At 40.1% G+C, this 24,953-nt stretch overlaps 1 protein-coding gene across 17 annotated transcripts in view; it reads left to right on the forward strand.

Moving 5' to 3' along the window:
- Positions 1-24,953, forward strand: part of RERE (arginine-glutamic acid dipeptide repeats) — a 469,651-nt gene that overhangs the window by 117,109 nt on the left and 327,589 nt on the right. For 4 of the 17 annotated variants that reach the window (XM_077988736.1, XM_028843495.2, XM_077989083.1 and 1 more), the window contains exon 1: positions 1,587-2,143. The gene's annotated coding sequence lies outside the window, so the exon portion shown is untranslated. 17 annotated transcript variants of the gene reach the window in all.

Below are 24,953 nucleotides of genomic sequence, written 5' to 3' on the forward strand. Positions count from 1 at the left end.
GCAGTTTGCTGCTTCTCACCAGCCTATTCCAACTCAGTATAAACCAGAACTTTTAAAATGGTGTGCGGAAAAGAAAAAAGAAATTCTTTTCAGCCTGTGCCATGTGTCTGGATATAGCTGGTTAGAAAATTGGAAGTGTGTCCAAGTACAGGAGTAGCTTTGCAGCAAGGCTTTAGGATCAGTTTCATCTCTGACATATGTGGAGTAATCTCATAGCCACTTGGTTATGAAGCAGATTTTCAAGTCACAGGTCCCCCTCAGGATGGTTTCACTGAGGAATGGTGTTTAGTGGAGCTTATAGCAGAGCTAGATTTGCACTACAGACCATCTCTGATTTGTATTGATCACAGCCACCTTTCAGGGGGGCAAAGACATTATGCCTCATCAGCTCTTGCTCAGTACATGTGCTGTGTTAGGAGTTTGAGACAGATATTTCTATGTCCTGTAGAATAACTTGATTTGTCTTTAAAAAGAGATCAGCAGAGTTATCTTTAAATAGCAAACGTGCCATGTGCATGTCTGTTTGGCTATCTGTGGCAACAAGACAGGACCCCTGGGTTCTCTTCAGCCTGGCCCCACCGCCATCTTGTTGAGAGACCACAGGCAAATCACTTTAATCTGTCTAAATTTCTCTATTTATTGGAAAGAGAGTACCCGATAATACAGTCACTTTATAGGGCCTTGGAAAGTCTAATTAACATTTATGAAGTTATTTGAGAGTTCCATGAAATTTGCCTGGAAGGGGAAAGGTGTAATAGTGAAGATACCAGGAGTAATCATTCAAATTTTGAGTTGCACCTTTCTAATTTGGGTTGACACTGAGTGAACTTAATACTTAGAATTTGTATTTTATAGGAACACATTTTAAAAATTCCTATACAATGTCTTCTTTGAGAGGACAAAATGATCTTGGCTATCACCACTAGAGAATACATGGTTTAAATGTACTTTAATTTTAATAAAATTTAGCAAGTTGATATATATATATAACCAGACTTAATTGGGGGTGGGTAAGAAATTAGTTTGAAATTAACAGTTGGTAATCTGTTAAGATGCACAGAAAAACTGAATTAATGAGGGAGTCTGGAATCTGGTAGCTGGTAGGTTATATGTTTATTTAAAGCCACATGGTAAGGAATGTGCATTTATTTTGCTTCCTTATTAGATGAATTTGAATCATGCACAATTTAAGTATGTCTTGTCTAACAGATGGATTTTTATTTACTTGTGGAAAAGGGATTGGTGAGATTTTTAAACAAATGACTTACAGAGAATTCTTAATGTGTAAGGAAAACTGGGGTCAAAAGTGTTGTTTGACACCAAACAATGCTGCTTTCTCTCGGTGCATCTTTGAAACAAATGTTTAGCTTGTCTGTGATTGTTGGTTGTTTCATCCGCATTTGTTAGACGTCAGAGGTGGTTGGCATTAATATTCCTGGCAGAAGCAGAGGCAGCTCTAGGATGTGTGAAATGCTGATCACTCACAGGGATGCGCTGCCTCTTTAATGTCTTGCTTGCAGATGCATTTTCTAGCTGACCACGCTATTAAGAGCTGCCATCAATCACGCAGGCTCCCAGTTCCGGCTGTCGGAGGGGAGGAAGGACTGGATGGGGGGGGTGGAGGCCGGCCAAGCAACGAAGGAGATAAAATTGCAGCTGGCATTGTGTGTGTGTGTGTGCGCGTGCGCGCGCGCGGCGGCGGCCGGCAGGGGCGCGCGTCGAGCGGGCTGGCCTCCAGCCCGGGTTTTGCCGGCCGCCGCCGTCACGGGGAGGCTGCTCTTTCTCTCCCGGCGTCTGGGTCACCGGCATGTGGCAGTGGTGGCCCGGCCTCCCGGGCTGAAGGAGCGTGAGCCGAGTGCCACGGCCGTGGGCAGCAGGCGCGGGCCGGAGCGGCCGCATCCCTAGCGGGCGGGGCCCCGCGCGGCCACCGCCTCCTGGAGCTGCGGGGACCTGCGCTGGTGCGGTGCTGCCCTGCGGCCGCTTAGGCTTCCTTTTGTTTTAGCAAGTGCACTTCTCTCCCCGAGTCCCCACCTTCCCGCCCACGCCGCCTCTTTCCACGGGTCCGGAGTTGACGGGGCCCTGCGCTGGAGGAGGAGGAGGACCAGGCCCTGCGGTCTCAGATCCTTCCACAGGCGGGCCGCAGGCAAGTGGCCGGCGGCCTCGTGCTTCGAGGGGGACGCGAGTCTCGGGCCGGGCCAGAAAGTTGGACAAGTGCGGGTGGGGGGTGGGGGGCTTTCGGGGTGGGTGCACGGAGTGTTCCAGCCGACCCTAGAACGATGGAACTTGGGTGTTCCCAAGAATGATGATGGCTTTCCAGGAACGGGGAGTCAGTATTTGCCGTGTCCTATTGCATTTCTGTTGGGCTCACTAGTTTTTCAGTAGCCCTAAACTCTGGAAATCTCAGTTAAATCGAACAGAAAACATTTTTTGGGGGGGAGGAGGTGTAGAGAAAACACTATTTAAAAATACAAAAAAATATTTCTCTTCTGAAAGGAAAGTGCTTTTGAAGTTGAGCGGAGTATAATGCAGAAGTCGCTGTTTAATCAGAAACTTCACATTGCATTACTGTGGAATAAATTGAAGTTTAAAAATAAAATAAATCTGATGGATTTGATTTGAGGCTACTTACGTGACAAATGAAATTTTCTTCTTGGACCAAACTACTGTTATTTTGCCAGAGTAGCTAAAATGTGGAGGTAGTCTTGAAGATTGTTTTATGTTTAAATTGTTAAGAGAATTTTTTAGTGTGAGGTGCTGTCTTCCTTGTTTCTCCTCTCTTGTTTACTCAACTCTTGTTTTCTGAAACTGTAGGGAGACCTGCTTGACCACTTTTTGTTTGCTTAGAAAGAAACTCCTGTAATAGGTTACTTTTTTTACTTGCAGCCTTTAAGCTTCCCTGGCGCACATGTGCCCCGCGCTCTGTGGGCATTGTTTGGCTGGAGGCCTTTTAGCCACACGGAAAATCTAGAAAATGGTCTGTAAATGAACACGGGTGTCTACAGAGAAATTCCGTTTTCCCTTTGAAATTGTGTGCCTCTGTGTTTTAAGATTGAGACACTGAGTAAAAGTTGAGAACAGATTTAATGAAGTCCTCACTTTGCCAAAATTACTGTTTTGAGTTCTGGTTTTTTTTTTTTTTCCTCTCTTTCTGGAAACTCCAAATTTAAAGTAGACATTATTTGAAACCTTACAGATGGGAACAATATCCCATGTAAGCACATTGATCTGTGGGCAATTATTTCCAGAAGCATAACTAACTCTACATTTTTATGCATGTGTTAGATTTAGGCTCTAAGAGGCAGTTGCCTTTCTGAATATTTACATTGCCTAGTAAATTACACAAGGCAGATTTTTAGATGCTTAACAGCAACTTCACAATAGTGTGGGGCCAGCAGATTTGAGCTTGTATTTTTTTTTCTAACTCTGTAATTTAGTAGTGTTTAAACTATTTTATAAAGATCCCTGGCCCCAGTGAAAGATGGTTTTTCAGTCCAGAGCACTTGAGCGCTCATTGTACTCCGGCAGGCGCTGGCGCTTGGCAGGCTGCACTTGAAATGTTATTTGATCTGGTTGCATGATAGAATTGACTGAGATTACACTTTTTCCCTCCCCGTGGCTGATGAAAGCAATGCATCAGCGAGAAGTGTTCAATAACATATTTAAAGACTTAACCCACATTTATTCACTCTAAGGTTTCCAGAAAAAGGCCGTTTAGATTTTTGTCTTGTTTTGTGGTTTTTGCATTTATGAATTGAGGCAAGAGCTGACGTAATGTAGCTGTACCACTTCCTTTGTGTGTGTGTTTTTATAGCGTATAGGATATGTTCCAATCTACATGATTGTGATTATTTCTGAAATGCCTGAAAGAGGGAGGGAGGGTGTGTGTGTGTTTGTGTGTGTGTGTATTCCCCTCAGCCCCATTCCGGTACCTTCAGCTATATGGCAATTTATTTTTTACATTGTAGGTTAGGGAGGGAAGACTGTGATGGTAAACCCCATCAGCTTGTCAGTAAGGTTCAGTGAATTGCCTGTGTGTGATGCAGACTAGCTTTTCATTTTAATTAGTGCAACTGTACAGCTGTTAGGTCAGAATGCATTGGCTGCTCCTACAGGGTAGTTTTATCTTACACTGGAGGTTTTATGGACTTGACTGGCTGTGTTTCTTAATCCCTTTCCCATGCCACCGTGCTTGCTTTTAAGCAAGTGATAGAACAAGACAAGCTTTTGTTATTTAATAGTTTACTTGTGAGAGATTTATTTTTGGTTTTGAGGAAATTGGTAAACCATGTAGCTTATTAGTAGGTATTATATTTACCATGCTTTTCCAAGGCCAAAGGGTTTTGCTTGCTATTGTGTAGTCTGAGAAGCCGATAGAGCCATCCATTTTATAATTACATAGGAAGCCAGTATTTTGTGTAAAAATCAACAATAAAAAATGGGTTCTTTGTTTACTAGTCTAGGATTAGTTTGTAAAACTCAAACAGAAATAAATGTTAGCATCATTGGAGATAAGGTGGCTAGAATGTTCCCCCCTCGTGTCTTACCTCTTGTTAACATTGTACAAAAGGACCTGAGCAACCCATTGACCAACAGCAGTTTGGCCATGGGCTGGGTGGTAAATGGAAGCTTTTAGAAATGTCTGCTCCGGGGCATGTGCGACAAACTATATTTTATAGTGTTACTGGTTTCAAGTTATTAGAAAGTATTTATGAGTAGATTTGAGTGTTTGAATATAGGCATGTAACAAAAGTCAGGCTTTTCAGGCTGTAACATAGATTGTAATGTGACTGACATAGGTTCTCAATGGTCTGGTCTCTTTATTGTCTGCTTTCCTATTGAGTAGATACTACTGTCCAGAGCTGTTATTATCTACTACATTTATTTTTATTTTTATTTTTTTTGAGATGGAGTCTTACTCTGTCACCCACGCTGGAGTGCAACCTCTGGCTACACTGCAACCTCCGTCTCCCGGGTTCAAGTGATTCTCCAGCCTCAGCTTCCTGAGTAGCTTGGGACTACAGGCATGTGCCACCCACCATGCCTGGCTAATTTTTGTATTTTTAGTAGAGATGGGGTTTCACTATGTTGGCGAGGTTGGTCTCAAACTCCTGACCTTATGATCCACCCGCCTCAGCCTCCCAAAGTGCTGGGATTACAGGCATGAGCCGCCGCGCCCAGCTTATCCACTGCATTTTTAAAAAGGAGCAAAAGTCATAGAAACAAACTTGATTGAAATCTGATTATAACTAAACCTGATATTATACATGTGGTACCTTTGTCAGAGGCCCAGTTTGCTGAGAGAAGATGGGGGCTGAGGGTTGTTGGGGGAGTGGCATCTCGTGGGGGTGGCTGGGTAGAAAGAGAGCTTGTCTTAGACTAAGATTTTTTTAATTCATTGGAGAAATTGGTCCATCTTCAGACAACCTAGAATGAAGCAGTAGAGTGCAGTATTTTCTAGAAAATGTGATAATTTAATTGTAACGTGTAGAAAATGTTTTCTCTAATTAAAAGAAATTAAAACATTTAGATTGGCAGCAGACTGCTGAATCCAAGGAACAATGGAGGGAATAGGTATCCTATATCCAATTCAAACAGGTTATGTCACAAGTTCATTTGTAAATCTTTTTTCGGGTTATGTTATCCAATTCCACATATTAATGATGATTGGGGTCTTAGACTTGCCCTCTGAAATCTAATTAATCCATGAAATAGTTCACATACTTAAATATTTATAATAAAACACAATAATGTCGATGTTTAGTCAATAGGAAAATTAGCATACTTTTACTCAGTTTTTAAAGTTATCATTGAACTCTGGTGTGATTCATTAATTTATTCAGTACAGCGTAGTGGTAAATAGGCTGTCTGAATTTGAGTTCTATTCTTAGTTCTACCACTTACTCACTGTGACACCTGGGTTAAGTTATTTAGCCTCTGTGACTGTTTTCTCATACCAGAAAATAATGAGTCTACTTACAGGATTTACGAAATGCTTAGGACCATGCTTAGCATTGGAAAACAGTGAATAGTTAATATGATGAGCACTAATTATGTACTAGGTACTATTTTAGTTGCTGAAGATACAAAAAAGATGAAGTCTCTGTTCTCATAGCATTTATTTTCCAGTGGAGGAGGACAAAGCAAATAAAAATGAGCATGATGATTTGTGAAACTGACATTGCTGAGCAGGTCAGTGAGCCATGATTGCACCACTGCTCTCCAGCCAGAGTGACAGAGTAAGACCCTGTCTCATTGAAAAACAAAAAAGTAGAAAACATTTAATTTTAGAGTGTTAATCAGAAACTCCTTGTTAAGATAATAAGAATATAATAGGTAAGTATGGGAGATCATTATAAAAGTAAAGTGTTGGGACCAGGTGCGGTGGCTCAAAATCACAGCATTTTGAGAGGCCATATTGGGAAGATCTCTATCTCTGGAGTCCAGAAGTTCAAGACTAGCCTTGGCAACATAGCGAGACCCTGTCTCTATTTAAAAAAATAAAAATAGAAAAAGTAAAGTGTTTATGCCATTAATGATTCGAAATAATCACTTGTTCTAAAGCTGACCAATTAGATCTGTTTCTCATATCTTCTTTTCCACAAGATGAATGAGCTTTTGTAGTTGTAATTTTAAGAAAGGGTTCATTTATATGTGACTGGTGGGCTTCAAAGGAACAAAAGAATGTAAATATACTGTGCATTTGAAAAATTGCTTAAGTCAAAAGCCTCTAGATGGTGTGTGCTGCTGTGTTCACAGCTGTATTTACCAGTAGCTTACCACATTATCTACCAATGATGTTAAAATAGCTGGGTAGAAACAGTGGTATATTCAGGTCTCTGCTGGTTTTGAACCTCAGCAGCAGTAATGACTTGACTTGTGTGCCTTTTAATAAAATGACAGTGAAAGTACCTCCTTTTGCATGTTCCTCAGGATTTCTTAGTTGGGGCAGTTTATGTTTTGCACAAACAACCTGAGTTTTACATACAGAAGCAGATAATCAAGTTATTTTTATGTGGTGGTCTCTCAGGAATGAGACTGGAGAAATTCTGCTGATCTATATCACTCAAAGATGTTTTTGTTGTTTTATTCACCAGCTTTATCATTTTAAACATTTAAAAAATGTTAAATATAGGCTGTTGCTCTGCCTAAAGAGTACCATTCTTTATTCCTTTACTTTCTTAATAAACTTGCTTTCACTTAAAATGTTAAATATATGTAATTGATAACATACATATATAGTATTATAAGATGAGTCTTATGTGACGACATTCTTTGGCATTACCAACAAAAAAAGACAGGCCCTTCAATACCCAGATCTACTCCCTAATATGAACTTTTTTTTTTTCTATTCCAAAGATTTAATACAAGTTCTTCTTTTGGAAGGACTCAGAATTTTAAATCTTATTATTTTTGGCCACAGATACTACTGTTCATTTGCTTAGTAAAGTGAATGATTTGCATAAGTTACATGTAAAACATAAAAAAATAGTTCAGAACATTATCCAGGAACTTTAAAAAGTTGTGTGTGGGGGTGTGGTTGGGGGAAGAAAGATACATGTGTATTTATTTATTAATTGATTAAATTATACAGAAAAACCTGTATCTAGATTGAACATTTGAACATTTTTTTCTTTTGTTTTTTGCTATTTATTTCTTACTGTTACCTTCTTTTTTGAGTGGAAGGAAAGTGATGCAGACAAGTTTTCATTTTATGTGTATGTTTTTTGGCCACTTATCTAGCCAACGTCCTTTCTTTCAGAGCCTGTGCTCTACAGATCATAATTCTCACATAATTCTTAAAGTAAATGTTCAGTAATGAAATATTCACCTTTCTCGATATGTTAGATGTTTGTGGAAAGGACTGTAACGGTATTTACTCTTAAGTGTGTTGAGTGCAAGAGCAATTTGAGTTTAGTTAGATCTTACTATTTTTTTCAGTAGTACATCCATTACATTTTATTTGCAATTTTTTTCTTTTTGATAATTTCAACTGCTTTTATTTTATTTTTTATTTTTGAGACGGAGTCTTGCTCTGTTTCTCAGGCTGGAGTGCAGTGGCGCAATCTCAGCCCATTATAACTTCTGCCTCCTGGGTTCAAGCTATTCTCCTGCCTCAGCTTCCTGAGTAGCTGGAACTACAGGCACCCGCCACCACGCCCTGCTAATTTTTCCATTTTTAGTAGAGATGGGGTTTCACCATGTTGGCCAGTCTGGTCTCGAACTCCTGACCTCAGGTGATCCACTCGCCTCAGCCTCTCAAAGTGCTGGGATTATTGACATGAGCCACTGTGCCTGGCCTTCAGCTGTTATTTTTAGATTCAAGTGGTACATGTGTAGGTTTGTTGCATGAGTATATACTGTGGTGCTGAGGTTTGGGATATGAATGATCCCATTAGCCAGGTAGTGAGTGAACAGAGTACCTAACAGTTTTTCAATCCTTCTCCCGCCTTCCCTCTCTAGCAGTCCACAGTGTCTGTTGTTGCCATCTTTATGTCCATGAGTACCCATTGTTTAACTCCCACTTATAAGTGAGAACATGTGGTATTTGGGTTTCTATTTCTGTGTTAATTTGCTTAGGATAATGGCCTCCAGCTACATCTATGTTGCTGGAAAGGATATGGTTTCATTCTCTTTAAAGGTAGTATAGTATTCCATGGTGTATATATGTACCACATTTTCTATTTGTTTGTTTATTTATTTATTTTTATTTTTATTTTTTGAGACGGAGTTTCACTCTGTCGCCCAGGCTGGAGTGCAGTGGCTGGATCTCAGCTCACTGCAAGCTCTGCCTCCCGGGTTTACACCATTCTCCTGCCTCAGCCTTCCGAGTAGCTGGGACTACAGGGGCCCACCCCTGCACCTGGCTAGTTTTTTTTTTTTTTTTTTGTATTTTTTAGTAGAGACAGGGTTTCACCGTGTTAGCCAGGCTGGTCTCGATCTCCTGACCTTGTGATCCGCCCGTCTCGGCCTCCCAAAGTGCTGGATTACAGGCTTGAGCCACCACGCCCGGCCTGTTTATTCATTTTTTGAGACAGAGTTTCACTGTTGCCCAGGCTGGAATGCAGTGGCGTGATCTTGGCTCACTGCAATCTCTGCCTCCTGGGTTCAAGCGATTCTCCTGTCTCAGCTTCCCAAATATCTGGGACTACAGGTACCCGCCACCACGCCCAGCTAATTTTTTTTGTATTTTTAGTAGAGATGGGGTTTCACCATGTTGACTAGGCTGGTCTCGAACTCCTGACCCTCAGGTGATCCACTCACCTCGGCCTCCCAAAGTGCTGGGATTATAGGCATGAGCCACCGCTCCCAGCCTTGTTTGTTTATTTATTGGAGAGTCTCTGTTGCCTAGGCTGGAATTCAGTGGCACAATCTCAGCTCATTGCAACCTCCACCTCGCAGGTGCAAGTGATTCTCTTGCCTCAGCCTCCTGAGTAGCTGGGACTACAGATGTGTGCCACCACACCTGGCTAATTTTTGTATTTTTAGTAGAGACAGGGTTTTACCATGTTGCCCTGGCTAGTCTCCAACTCCCGAGCTCAGGTGATCTGCTCACCTCTGCCTCCCATAGTGCTGGAATTAGGCATGAGCTACTGCACCCAGCCTGTACCACATTTTCTTTATCAGTCCATCATTGCTGGGTTCCTAGGTTGATTCCATGTCTTTGGTATTGTGAATAGTGCTGCAGTGAACATATGAGTGCATCTGTATTTTTGGTAGAACAATTTAATTTCTTTTGCATGTATACCCGGTAATGGGATTGCTGGTTTGCATGGCAGTTCTGAGTTCTTTGAGAAATCTCCAGACTGCTTTCCACAGTGGCTGAACAAATTTACATTCCCACCAACAATGTATAACTGTTCCCTTTTATCCCCAGCCTCACCAGTGTCTGCTGTTTTTTGACTTTTTAATAATAGCCGTTCTGACTGGTGTGAGACGATATTTCATTTTGGTTTTGATTTGCATCTCTCTCATGAGTAATGATGTAAACATTTTATCATATTTGTTGGCCACTTGTATGTCTTCTTTTGAGGAATGTCTGTTAATGCCTTTTGCTTACTTTGTAATGGGGTTCTTTTTTGCTTGTTGTATTGTTTTAAGTTCCTTATAGATTCTGGCATTAGACGTTTGTCAAATGCATGATATGTAAACATTTTCTACTATTTTGTAGGTTGTCTGTTTACTTTGTTGACAGTTTTGTTTTTTTGAGATGGTGTCTCACCCTGTTACCCAGACTGGAGTGCAGTGGCGTGATCTCAGCTCACTGCAACCTCTGCCTCCAAGGTTCAAGCAGTTCTCTGCCTCAGCCTCCCAAATAGCTGGGATTACAGGCACCCACCACCATGCCTGGCTAATTTTTTTTTTTTTTTTTTTTTTTAAAGTAGAGATGGAGCTTCACCATGTTGCTCAGGCAGATCTCAAACTCCTGACCTCAGGTGATCCACCCCCCTGGGCCTCCCAAAATGCTGGGATTGCAGGCCTGAGCTACCATGCCCCGCCTTTGTTGATAGTTTCTTTTGCTGTACAGAAGCTCTTTAGTTTAATTAAGTCCTAGTTGTCAATTTTTGTTTTTGTTGCAGTTGCTTTTGAGGACTTAGTCATAAATTATTTCCCAAAGCCAAGGGTCAGAATGATGTTTTTTAGGTTTTCTTTTGGGATTTTTACAGTTTATGGTCTTACATTTAAATCTTTAATCCACCTTGAGTTAATGTTTATATATGGGAAAAGGTAGGGATCCAGTTTCATTCTTCTGCATATGGCTAGCCAGCTATCCCAGCATCATTTATTGAGTAGGCAGTCCTTTACCCATTGCTTGTTTTCGTCAGCATTGTGAAAGATCAGATGGCTGTAGTTGTATGACTTTATTTTTGGGTTCTGTGTTCTGTTTCACTGGTCTATGTGTCTGTTTTTGTACCCGTACCATCCTGTTTTGGTTACTGTAGCCTTATAGTATAGTTTGAAGTTGGGTAATGTGATGCCGCCAGTTCCCCCCCCCCCCCCCCCTTAGGATTTCTTTGGCTCTTCGGGCAGTTTTTTTGGTTCCATATGACTTTTGGAATTACTTTGTTTAGTTCTGTGAAAAATGGCATTAGTAGTTTGATAGGAATAGCATTAAATCTGTAGATTGCTTAGGAAAGTGTAGTCATTTTAATGATTTTTTCATTTTAATGATTCTTCCAATCTATGAGCATCAAATGTTTTTCCATTTGTGTCATCTGTCATTTTTTTTCTCTTTTTTTCTTTTTCTTTTTCTTTTTTTTTTGTTTGAGATAGAGTCTTGCTCTGTCACCTAGGTGTGAGTGCAGAGGCGTGATCTTGGCTCATTTCAACCTCTGCCTCCCAGGTTCAAATGATTCTCCTGCCTCAGTCTCCAGGGGAGCTAGAACTACAGGTATGGGCTCATTTCAACCTCTGCCTCCCAGGTTCAAATGATTCTCCTGCCTCAGTCTCCAGAGGTGCTAGAACTACAGGTATGGGCACCACGACTGGCTAATTTTTGTATTTTTAGTAGAGATGGGGTTTCACCATATTGATCAGGCTGGTCTTGAACTCCTGACCTTGTGATCTCCCTGCCTCGACCTCCCAAAGTGCTTGGATTACAGGCGTGAGCCACCCCGCCCAGCCCATCTATCATTTCTTCTAGCAGTGGGTTCTAGTTCTCTTTGCAGAGATCTTTCACCTCCTTGGTTAGATGTATTCCTAGTTATTTTATTTCTTTATGGCTATTAGAAATAGGATTGCATTCTTGATTGGCTCTCAGCTTGAACATTATTGGTGTATAGACATGCTGTGAGTTTTGTACATTGATTTTGTATCCTGAAACTTTACTGAAGTTGTTTATTGTACCAGGAGCCTTTTGATGATGTCTTGAGGGTTTTCTAGGTATAGAATCATATTGTCAGCAAAGGGCAATAGCTTGACTTCTTCTTTTCCTGTTTGGATACCTTTTATTTCTTTGTGTTGCCTGATTGCTCTGGCTAGCACTTCCTGGCTCTTTGAATGGAAAAGGAGAACTAAAAGTGCTGGAAAATATAAGGATTAAAGCAATCTGGCCTTTTTATTGGGCAGGGGGCAAGAAAACTGGTGTTCTTCAGTTTTGCTAACAGGCCTAACATTTAAGCATTTAGATAAGTAGCATTTTATTGTATATGATAGATTAAAACATTAGAACATTTTAAAACATTAAATCAGTAGACTATTTTTTAGAATGGTTTTGGGTTTACAGATAAATTGAGTAGAAAGTACAGAGTTCCCGTATCTCCCCAATTCCCAGTTTCCCCTATTAATGTCTTGATTTAGTTTGGTACATTGTTACTGTTGATGAGCCAATATTGATACATTATTTATAACTACAGTCTGTAGTGTATGTTAAGGTTCACTCTTGGTGTTATACATTCCATGGGTTTTGAAATGTTTGATGACATGCATCTACCATTACAGTCTCATATAGAAGAGTCTTTACTGCTCTAAACATGCCCTGTGTTCTCCCTATATATCCCTCCCTCTCTGCCCCCAAGCCCCTGGCCACTGCTGATCTTTTTTAATATCTCCATAGGTTTACTTTTCCAGATGTCATATAGTCGGCCTCCTACAGTATGTAGTCTTTTCAGATTGGTTTACTTCTCTTAAGGTTTCTCCATGTCTCTGTGAGCATGATAGCTCCCTACTTTTTATCACTGATAATATTCCATCATGTAGATGTGTTGAAGTTTATTTATCCACTTACCTACTGAAGGACATCTGGATTGCTTCCAGGTTTTGGCACTGATGAATAAAGCTGCTTTAAACATCTGTGTGCAGTTTTTTGTGGTGAGATGAGTTTTCAGCTCCTTTGAGTAAATATGAAGGTGTGTGATTTCTGTGTTGCATGGTAAGAGCATGTTTAGCTTTGTAAGAAACTGCCATGCTGTCTTCCGAGGTGTCTGTCATTTTGCATTCCCACAAGCAATGAATGAGAGTTTCTGTTGCTCCACATACTTGCTACCATTTGGTGGTGTCAGTGTAGTGGATTTTAGCCCTTCTTAGTTATTAATTTTTTTTTTCATGTAACTGCTCATTTTTGATGCCAGCTGTATTATAGTTTTTATTTTCTCTACTATTTGTCATGGAGCAGGAGAAACGAGGACCATAAATCTTATGTATTACATGTGCCTCGTTCTCTGTCTTGTAAGGAGAAAGCATAAAGTTTAGATTTAAAAAGGAATAATACAATCTAATTAGATTTTTAAATGGGCATAATTCTGGTACAATGATAGGTTAGGGTTCATGTAAAATATGCTACAGTAAGCCCTTTGTATTCTTGGCTTCTGTGTCATTTAGTCAACTATGGGGCAAAAATGTTTAGAAAAAACACAAATTAAAAAATATAGCATTTATATTGTATTAGGTATTATACGTAATCTAGAGATTATTTTTAAAGTATACTGGGCCGAGTACGGTGGCTCACGCATGTAATCCCATGCGTGATCTCCCACTTTGGGAGGCCAAGGCGGACAGATCACTGAGGTCAGGAGTTAGAGACCAGCACCAATATAGTGAAACCTTGTCTCTACTAAAAATACAAAAATATTAGCCAGGTGTGGTGGCGGGCGCCTCTAGTCCCAGCTACGTGGCAGTCTGGGGCAGGAGAATCGCTTGAACTGGGAGGCAGTAGTTGCAGTGAGCCGAGATCACACCACTGCACTCCGGCGTGGGTGACAGAGTGAGACTCCATCTCAAACAAACAAAACAAACAAAAAAAGAAAAAAGTATATGGGAGAATGTGAGTAGGTTATGTGCAGATACTGTACCATTTTATATAAGGGACTTGAGTGTCTAGCTATTGATATCTGTGGAGATTCTGGAACCAATTCCCCTTGGATACCAAGGGATGACCGTAGTATTAATTTGTTAGTGGTTCCATATAAGTGTTATTTCTTCTCAGTTTCCCTGTGTTCTTCATTTTCCAAAACATTTCATTTTGTAAAACAAAGGTATACGTTTCAATTTTTAGAAATAAACCCATTCTGCTAAGGTCTTTATTTGCTAGATCTATGTAGAGTTAAATGTTTGTATTACTTTCTTTGTTTATTGAGGACCATTTATTTTAATGATCAAGGAACTCAGAAATGCAAAAGATTTGATCCTGTCCTTGGAGTTTGTAGTATATCCAGTAATAATCGCAGCAGTGCATATTCAAGGGCTTACTATGCAATGGGTACTGTGCACTTTTTAGAGGAGGTTAGAACTGCTTCCAGGGTAAGCTAAGTTAGAGCGTTTGACTCTGCATTTATCCAGTACTAGCTACTTGTTGGAATTTAACATCAACCTAATTGTGGCATATAAGTACCCAGTGCCTTGGTTGTTAAGATGGTTTGGATAGGCTCTCCTGATGGTTCGTTAATTCTTGATACAGGTCCTTAACTTTATTTTTATCATGGACTTTTTTTAGTATTGGTGTAATATATGATCTTTCTCCCACAACATAATTTGTGACTGTTAGAGTACATAAATTGCAGTTGGTTTATGTAACCCTTGAAGCCTATCCATGAACCCCCTCATTAAGAACTCCTCATTATGGTGAGCCCTAAAAAGGAAGGCTTTGCATTTCTTATTTTTGGCAGGTTTGCTTTACTTGTATTGATTTGAGGCCATTGACTTGTATGAACACTTGTGGAACAGTGTTTGTGTGTACTGAATTGTTTATAAAGGGGTTCCCAAGGCTGCTGTTCACCGTGTTAAACTGCTTTCTTTATGAGAACATAGAGGATAAACTTTTCTTAGCTCTTGGTACCAGAAGAAAACAGACCTTTGGTTTGTTTTCTAACTTACAGATTTAGAATCCTGTAACTCATCAAGTTTCCTTTGAGCCATTTGCTTATAAAATTTTGGCTGGCCGGGCATGTTGGCTCATGCCTGTAATCCCAGCACTTTGGGAGGCGGAGCCGGGTGGATCACATCAAGAGATCGAGACCATCCTGGCCAACATGGTAAAGTCTCATCTCTACTAAAAATACAGAGATTAACTGGGCATGGTGGTGTACGCTTGTAGTCCCAGCTACTCAGGAGGCTGAGGCAGGAGAACCCCTTGAACCTGGGAGGCAGAGGTTGCAGTGAGCTGAGATCGCACCACTGCGTTCCAGCCTGGCTACAGAGCGAGACTCTGTCTCAAAAAAAAATAAATAAAGTAAAATAAAATAAAATTTTGGCCACATCTAACAAAAGGTACAAAATGAACATGAATACATACTTCATGTAGCAGCTCATTCATGGTTTCATGTTTTCGATTCTCCTTCTCTTCCACTTTTTCCTTTGTTCCAAGGAAAAGCGAAGCAATATTGTGTAAGTAAAAGTAAAGGCTTTGTAGCCTGTGTGACCCGTGAGACTAGGTGTTAACCTAAGGACTATGCTCAAAGGTAAATACTTAATACTTCTTAGCTTTTGTTCTCCACCAAATACCCTCATCTGTTTTTAAATTTTATTTTACATTGTCTAAATCTCAGTAAGCTACCTTCAATCCCCTTTAAAGCCAGCCTTTAAAACTGCCTTTCTCTCTCGATACAAAGGTTTAATTTCTGCCTAGAGACAATCAGTAAAGAAATTGTGTAGGCGAGTGCCGTGGACTGAATTGCATTGCCTCAAAATTCCTATGTTCAAGTCCTAGCTTCCCTTTCCCCAAGTGCTGTCGTATTTGGAGGTGGAGCCTTTGGGAGGTAGGTAGGTTTACATGGGATCCTGAGGGTGGGAGTCTTCATGATGGGATTAGTGTCTTTATAAGAAGAGGAAGACAGACCAGAGCTGACCAGTGCTCACTCTGACATGTAAGGACACGGCCCCAGAAGGTGGCCATTTGCAAGCTAGGAAGAGAGCCCTCACTTAGAAAGTGAATCTGCTGGCACCTTGATCTTGGACTTCGAGCCTCCAAAACTGCAAGCGATAAATTTTTGCTGTTTAAGCCACCCAGTTTGTGGTATTCTGTTATGGCGGACTAATACAGAGTATAAATTTTATACATGCAGAAGACTATCAGCACAGAGACTGAGTTTTTTGAGAATGAAGTGAGGATTATACTTCCCTTGGCAGAAGACTTTACACCTACCGAACAGCCTTTACTGGCCTCTAGTTCCATCCTTACAACTACCTTATGAAGGAGGCAGAACAGATGTTAGCCTCTTGGGTTACACAAAATGAGATCCAAGTGTAGGGCAGTTCACTGAGTTTCCCACATTTACAGTTTCCATTTTGGAAGTGGCTAAGTCTGTTAGTAGTTTTTTGTTTTTTTTCTGTATCCATTGCTCCTTCCATGGGCATCTTGAGTTGTCAGTCTTGTAATCGCTTTGCTTGGAAGAATATAACCTTTATTTTTAGTCCCTGTGGTGATTTGATTTTCAAGGTGAAGAACTCTCACTTCTCACATTCTGGCATGGGAACTGAAACTTCAGTGGGGAAATTATTGAATTATCTTTCCTGTCTCAGGGAAAAAATATAAATTCCTTGCCTGCTGTTTAGATTTGAAGTATAAAATTCCTTTGACGTGTCATAACTCTAAGAAATGTGATATTACCTGAATTAGTACTTGTGATATTGTATCCTTTCCTTTTTATCCAGGTGTTGGTTTGTTACTCAGTCTTGCTGATGAATGTCTGTAATAGGATAGAGGAGTTATTTGTAGCTATCTACAACCGGAAATTTGCTGTTTATTTTAGTCAAAGTGATTCCAGTATGTCTTCATCAAAGGGATAAAGCAGGAATGTCAGAAACTATAAACTTTATTCAACTAAAGAAGAAAAACAACCGAACCAAAGGCCAAAAACTGCATCCTCAATTCTGCCCTTCATTCTGAAAGAATTCTGAGTCTCCACAAAGTTTATATTCATAAGCTGTCAGAACATACTTAATTTGCTCCATTTTCCATTGAAATTTCAACAAAGAAACTAAAAAAAAAAAAAAATCAATTTTTTACTTGATAAAACTATTTCTTTAGATTAAAAGCTTGGAATAGATTTTAAAAAAAGCTTTATTGAGAGAAAATTCCTATACGAGATAACTCACTCATTTAAAAAGTATACAAATCAGTGGCTTCCAGTATACAGCTGCTCCTTGACTTAAGATGGAGTTGTGTCTCAGTAAACCCATCCTAAGTTGAAAATACATGTCGAAAATGAATTGAATTCACCTAACCTACCAACCTCCATAACTTAGCCTAGCCTACCTTACGCATGCTCAGAACACTTGCATTAGCCTACAGTTGGGCAAAATCTTCTAACATAAATCCTGTTATGTAAGAAAGTGTTGGATATCTCATGGTTTATATGTATGTATGAATGTATGGATGGACGGACAAATGGACAGACAGATGGATGTTTTGTCCAGTGGCACGATCATAGCTCCCAAGCTTAAGTGATCCTCCCACCTTAGCTTCTGGAGTAGCTGGGAGGCTACAGGTGTGTGCCACTATGCCTGGCTAATTTTTTAATTTTAATTTTATTTATTTATTTTTTGAGATGGAGTCTGTGCAGTGGTGTAATTTCGGCTCACTGCAACCTCCATCTCTTGGGTTCAAGGGATTCTTCTGCCTCAGCCTCCCAAGTAGCTAGGATTACAGTAGCAGGTGCTGCGCCCAGCTGATTTTTGTGATTTTAGTAGAGACGGGTTTCACCGTGTTGCTCAGGCTGGTTTTCAACTCTTGAGTTCAGGTGATCCTCCTTTGCCTTCTAAAGTGTTGGGATTACAGACATGAGCCACCATGCCTGGCTTTAAATTTTTTGTAGAGATAAGGGTCTCATGTTCTCCAGGCTCCTCTCAAACTCGTTGGTTCAAGCAATCCTCCTGACTTGGCCTTCCAAAGTGTTGAGATTATAGGCGTTAGTCGCTGTGCCCTGCACTGAAAGTGAAAAATGGAATAGTTGTATGGGTTACCTAGAGTATGTTTTCCGCTGAATGCGTATTGCTTTTGGACTGTTGTTAATTTGAAAAAATCATGTTAGACCATCTTCAGTTGGGGACCATCTGTGTTCATAGAGTTGTGCAACCAGCACCGTATTGCTAGAAATAGATTTTTATATGGCAGTTCTTGGTGATTGAGTGCTGTTAGATAATCTTTTTGTGCAAATTTGTACTTCTGTGAATAAGAATATAACTAAACTAAATGTGTACTTCTGTGAATAAGAATATAAGATGTTTTACTATTGCAATATGTAATTAAAACCTTGCTTTTGTGTACTGTGGTCTGACGTAAGGGAGTTAACTTCAGCCTAAGGTTATTAAATCCTTCAATGACTGATGACTCCCTTCAAGTTATGTACAATGAAGCAGTTATGAATATGGTGTGAAAATGGGATGCAGTCTCTTTCAACACATTATTTGGAGAAATTACAACTCTCCCCAAGTATTGTATATTCAAGTATGTTAGACACTGACCATTTTCAGCAGTTTGTTAAAGAAGTTTTTATTTATTGTAGAAAGTCAGAGTCAGCCTTTATGTCTCAGATTTGGTGAGTTTCTTAGTATCAATTCCCAATTGGTTAATAAACGTCGAATGGACCCTTAAGGCTCCTGGGCAAGTCCATTCACTTGTGCAGTTTCTTAGATGCCTGTTTCATACATTGCCCTTTCATACTTCCTCCTTGGCCTCATGCTGGGCTTCCTGCTTACATGAGAAAATCAGAACAGTCTTAAGAGCCCTTCTGCAGACTCCTACCACATCTTGCTACCTTCCAGGGCATCCTGTGCTTTCCCCACTGCTTGTATATAGACCAGCTGTTCAGGGAACTCTCTGAGGCGCCACCTGTGCCCCCTCACATAGTAATTTCCTGTCTCTCATAATGTTGATGTTTCATTCTCTGCTGGATCTTTCCCAGCAGCATACAAACATGCCGCTTTTCTCCAATCTTAAAACAGATACTCTGCCAGCTATTGCTGATTTCTCTGCATCCTTTGCAGCAAAACTTCTCAGCAAGAGTTGTCTGTACCCAGATCTCCAGTTCTTCTTTCCTCTTAAATCCATCCGTTGTTGCTCCAGGGAAACTGCCCTTGTGATGGTCATTAAGACCTCTGCACTGACTGTTCCTTCTGCCTGGGATGTATTTCTCCAAATATCTGTAGCTCACTCTCCCGCTTTTGAGTCTCAGTGAGAGGCCTACCTTGACCCTCAGTCTTGGCTCCACTTTGTCCTTACTCTGCTGTTTTCCCCTAGAGTACTTGTCTTCATCACAAACTACATCTTTATTTTATTTATTTATTATTTATTTTTAAATTTCGAAATTTGTTTATAAATTTCGCTACTTGTTGCTCAGGCTGGAGTGCAGTGGCGTAATCTCAGTTCACCGCAACCTCCACCTCCTGGGTTCAAGTGATCCTCCTGCCTCAGCCTCCCGAGTAGCTGAGATTACAGGCGCCCGCCACTGCACCCAGCTAATTTTTTAATTTTTAGTGGAGATGGGGTTTCACCATATTGGCCAGGCTGGTCTTGAACTCCTGACCTCAGGCGATCCACCTGCCTTGGCCTCCCAAAGTGCTGGGATTACAGGCATGAGCCACCGTGCCTGGCTACATCTTTATTTTTATTGCTTATTGTCTTGTTTCTTCCACCAGAATGTAAAGTCCTGAATGACAGAGAATTTTGACTCTTTGGTTTACTGCTCTATCTCCAGCACATAATAGGTGTCTGATAAATATTTGTTGAATTTCTACATAACTCCCTAGGATACATGGCTTTAAAAATTACCTAAATGCAGGCTGGGCACAGTGGCTTACACCTGTAATCCTAGCACTGTGGGAGGCTGAGGCGAGCGAATTGCTTGATCCCAGGAGTTCAAGACGAGCCTGCGCAACATGGCAAAACCCCGTCTCTATTAAAAATACAATAAATTAGCCAGGCATGGTGATGTGCGTCTGTAGTCCCAGCTACTTGAGAGGCTGAGGTGGGAGGATTGCCTGAGCTTGCAAAGTCGAGGCTGCAGTGAGCCAAGATTGTGCCACTGCTCTCCAGCCTGGGTGATGGGTGTGAGACTCTGTTTAAAAAAAAAATTATGTAAATAAAGAGTTAAAATGTTATCTTTAGTCCAGACCTACTTAGCTGCCTTCCTTGTATCTCCACTCAGATGTCCAGTGAGCACCTAACACTTAACATGTCTAAATGGGACTCTGATGTTTTTCCCCAAACCATATCATTGTAGAGTTTTATTTTTAACTTCTTCAGCCAGCTGGGTTTTATGCACCAGCTTCTTTTCTTTGATTTATACATTGTACCACCTGAAAAACCAGAGGTAATTGGAGCAATCTTAGGTTATTTAAATTAGTCTCATTTGGCATGTCTAAAGCAGTCACATTTTTGGACATTGAAAACAATTCTAAACAGTAGAATAGCTGGGACTACAGGGGCATGCCACCACGCCTGGCTAATTTTTTTTGTTTTTTGTTTTTTTTTGTATTTTTAGTAGAGACAGGATTTCAACGTGTTAGCCAGGATGGTCTAGATCTCCTGACCTCATGATCTGCCCTCCTCGGCCTCCCAAAGTGCTGGGATTACAGGCGTGAGCCACGGCGCCCGGCCTTAATGGATAAATCTTTATTGTGGATTTCTTAGGATTATTTGTATTTTGTTGTTTTAATACTTGGAAATATGATTGTAGCTTTCAAAGTAAGGAAGTAGTGATAATTGTTATTGAAACTTTGATGACTTTAAAATATTTTACTTACCATGCACTTAGCAAATATAAAATGCTTCCTGGAAAGCCTTTCTGTGTGTAGTAGGTAAACTGTTGAATCAGGAAATGTGTAGTTTAAAAGCTCCTCTCTATAGAAGCATCAAATTAGTTCTTTAAAATCCAAATTTGGACTGGGTGTGGTATGTCACTCCTGTAATCCCAGTGCTTTGGGCAGCCTAGGAGAGAGGATTGCTTGAGCCCAGGAGTTCGAGACCAGCCTGGGTAACATAGTGAGAACTTGTCTCTACAGAAAATTGAAAAATAAGCTGGGCATGGTGGCACGTGTCTGTGGTCCCAGATACTTGGAAGACTGAAGCAGGAGGATTGCTTGAGCCCAGGACATTGAGGCTGTAGTGAGCCATGATCGTGCATTGCACTCCAGCCTGGATCACAGAGCGAGATCCTGTCTCAAATGAATGGAATGCATGAATGAATGGATGAGTGAGTAAAGGGATTTCCCACCCATCGCTGGTTTTTAGCATCTGACAACTTGTGTTTCCTGTTTATTGCAATTGCAGGAGGCAAAGATGGTGGGGACGGGAATGCTTTCTCATAGGGAGAGGTGGGGTTAACAGGCATCAGATCGTGCCTGGGTTTGATTATCCTTTGTAGAAGCTACACTTACTATTTCACCAAATACTTTTGAACTTGATTATTGCTTAATCATTCTTATTTGTTTTTAAATCTGTAGTTGAAATATGTTGGTTTTAAGCCCCCTTTTCTTGTGTCTGATACGTAGTGCTTCTGTAACAGTTGGTGAAATGATTTTTGATTTTATAAGCTCCTGTGTTTCAGCATTGATTCCATGTGAGAGGAGGGAGGGGTTTTTTGTTTATGCCCAGGATTTTTTTTTTGATAAATTATTTCTTCTTTTATGACAGTGGTTTCATGATACTAGCTTTTTTAACAAAATTGCCTATAATTAAAGTGGATGTTTTAATATACCTAATTATTATTTGGTACAGTGATTCATTGAAAATGTATTTGGTTACTGAAGTATTCTTTAAAATGAAGGCTTTTTGCACACCTTGAACCATGAAAAATTTGTTGTGCTTTAGCATGACTTTAAGTGAAAAATTTGTTTAGTATCTATCTTGAATTACTAAGATCCTTTTGGTGCGTTTTAATGTAATCATTTAAGGCCAGTGGTAAAAACCAAAAAAACTGGCATTTAACCAGTGAAGTAGTATTGTTAACCTGGCTTTGAAGGAAAACCTGTGATGTGAATTTATTTTTTAATTAAGATTAGGTTGTAGTAGTCCCAGGGAGTTGGTAGCTGTGATCGATGGATTGATTTGAGACAGAGTTTCGCCCTTGTTGCCTGGGCTGGAGTGCAGTGGTGCCATTTTGGCTCACTGCAACCTCCGTCTCCCAGGTTCAAGCGATTCTCCTGCCTCAGTCTCCCAAGTAGCTGAGATTACAGTCATGCGCCGCCCTGCCCAGCTTATTTTGTGTGTTTAGTAGAGATGGGGTTTCTTTTTTTTTTTTTTTTGAGACGGAGTCTCGCTCTGTCGCCAGGGCTGGAGCGCAGTGGCCGGATCTCAGCTCACTGCAAGCTCCGCCTCCCGGGTTTACGCCATTCTCCTGCCTCAGCCTCCTGTGTAGCTGGGACTACAGGCGCCCGCCACCTCGCCCGGCTAGTTTTTTGTATTTTTTTAGTAGAGACGGGGTTTCACCATGTTCGCCAGGATGGTCTCGATCTCCTGACCTCGTGATCCGCCCGTCTCGGCCTCCCAAAGTGCTGGGATTACAGGCTTGAGCCACCGCGCCCGGCCAAGATGGGGTTTCGCCATGTTGGTGAGGCTGGTCTCGAACTCCTGATCTCAGGTGATCTGCTCACCTTGGCCTCCCAACGTGCTGGGTTTACAGGCCTGAGCCACTGCACCCAGTCAATTTATTTTTTAAAAACAAAGTCATATAAATGGATATATTCTGTTTTTAATCTCTGCCATAAATGAATATTTTTTTGTGTTTTATACCTTTATTGGTATTCTGTTAAAAGCAGCACCAGTAACTGTGGGGAACAGTTTTCCCTTAGACAGTCTACAGCAGATGGGTTGTAGAATTTCTGTGTGTCTCTGAAGAGGTTTCTGGAAAGGTGTCTCGTCCCTCCCCGTCTTTTCTCTTTAGCAGGGTTCAGCCATTTCATTTCTTTACTCTTTAAGTAGAATGATTAGATTCTACTAAGTGGTACCCTTTTATGTCATTCTCAAGCAGAGAATTGGGGAAAAGATGAAGAGCAAGTCTTGGGGGAGGAGTGGGATTAAAAGGAAAACAAAAGGGTGGAGGTACACGTGTGGTATAGACTTGTAGGATTCCTGGGAGGATGGCTTGGCCTGCAGCTGGGCCTGCATCCTCTCCTCTTTGAATATTCCATTTTTGATGTTATTAATTCTTCAGGCATTTGGCACCTAAAATATGGATAATTTGTAACATATGTTATATTTGGTTTTTGAAGTTTGATGGTTATACTAATAGAAGTTTTGAGTTCCATTCTTTCCGTTCTCTTGGTAAAGACAGGCAGAGTTGATAAATTATGGAGTCTAATTTCTGATTGGCATCTTTGGGCTATACCAGTGTTTATTTTACCAAATTACAGCATTGAGTAGTTGTATTTCCCATCATTGAATCTGTTATCTTCACAGTCAGATCCTTGATTGCTCTTTGAATTAAATTAAGGCATGCGAAAGAATCACTTGTCATTTCTAATAAAGACTTGGTTGAAAACCTGATTGAGGCTGGCATACCTGTGAAGTATGAGTCATCAGTTGCCTAATTTTTATTATGCATTATAATACTAGAGCCAGCATTTCTTGTTAAACATTATTACACACTTCACATTTCTATGTATAGAGACATTTGTGAGTTAGTATAGTTATTTTTATTTTGTAGATAACAATTTTTACTACCTATACGTTGGAAGGCTTATTACCAGTCTCTAGTGGACATTGAGACATCAAAGGAATCAAGAAATACACTCATAAAACAAGAGATGGTCCCAATCATTTTGAGAAAGTTTATGGTGTGTAAAACTGAACTGGACAGATAATTAATGTCATACAACAACAACAGTGCCCATAGGAAAGTTTCATTTAAACAATAAAACAAGCCACATAATATTTTTGTAGTACCTCAGAACAGAAATTGGTTGTGTGGCTTAAGCAAATTCAAAGGCTGTGGATAGAGATTGTTGATAGAGATTGATCTTGAAATGTGAAGAATTTATTGTATCACACTCCATAAGTGTTAGAAAAGAAATGAGATAGGATTTAATTGCAATTATTAGTCATGAAATTATGAAGAATATAGAGCCTGACTTTGTTATAGACAGCCTATAATATAAAGAAGGGAACAAGTCCCATTTCACCTGTTACTGAGACTTCATCTCATGATATGACAGAGCTTCAGTACAAGGAGGAAGCCTGGATGGAGGAAGGCCAAAATCTGTCACTTAGCCAAAATAGGGTAGGTAGAGTTCAGAGTAAAGGAGATTATGATCAAAATAAGCCCCCAGTCTCATTAGGGCTTTGCATGATTATGTTGAAATGAGAGTAGAATATACAAAAATATTTCTGGTGTGGAGTTTATTGTACTTAAGTGCCTATTTCTCAAACCCAGAATCAAGTTGACTTACTATATTTGCCCAGCTCTCTCAATGTGAATATTAGGATATAAAAGAATCAATTTCCCCTTCCATTCCTGTCCTACTTATTTAATGGCTACTCTTAAAATTTCAACTAAAGATTGAATTTCTTTATTTCTACTGGGATCTGTGAAAATCTATGGTGATTGTGTTAATACCTATTTCAGGTTAATTTCTTTGTTGATCTCTAGTCTTATAGATAAATTTCGTTTACTTTTTTTGAGTTAGTTTAAGACCTGTGATATAGAACTTCAAGTGTTACCTAATCTCAATTTGTTGAGATGTTTAATAGCATATTTTAATCTGTGGCCAAATTTAGGTATTAATGATTTGAGGTTTCAACTCATATTTTGTATTTACAGGGGAAGTAGAACAATATATATGGAATAATTAAGCTAAGTAAATATTTGCCCTTTGCCATGGTGTTCAGTGTTCTAAAGTCAAATATTTACAATAGAAATGAAAGCTGAGCTAAACTGAAAGCCAGCCATCTTACCTTTTAAGATGAATAGGTATGCTGTGGCTTCTAAAACCTCATTTTCAGAGTTCCTGACAAAAATATTAAGAGAAAGACTCCTTGGTTATTATAAATAATTTAGTATGTGAATAATCATGTATGAGATCCT

This window comes from Macaca mulatta, chromosome 1 (assembly GCF_049350105.2).
Source record: "Macaca mulatta isolate MMU2019108-1 chromosome 1, T2T-MMU8v2.0, whole genome shotgun sequence".
Taxonomy (NCBI): Eukaryota; Metazoa; Chordata; class Mammalia; order Primates; family Cercopithecidae; genus Macaca; species Macaca mulatta.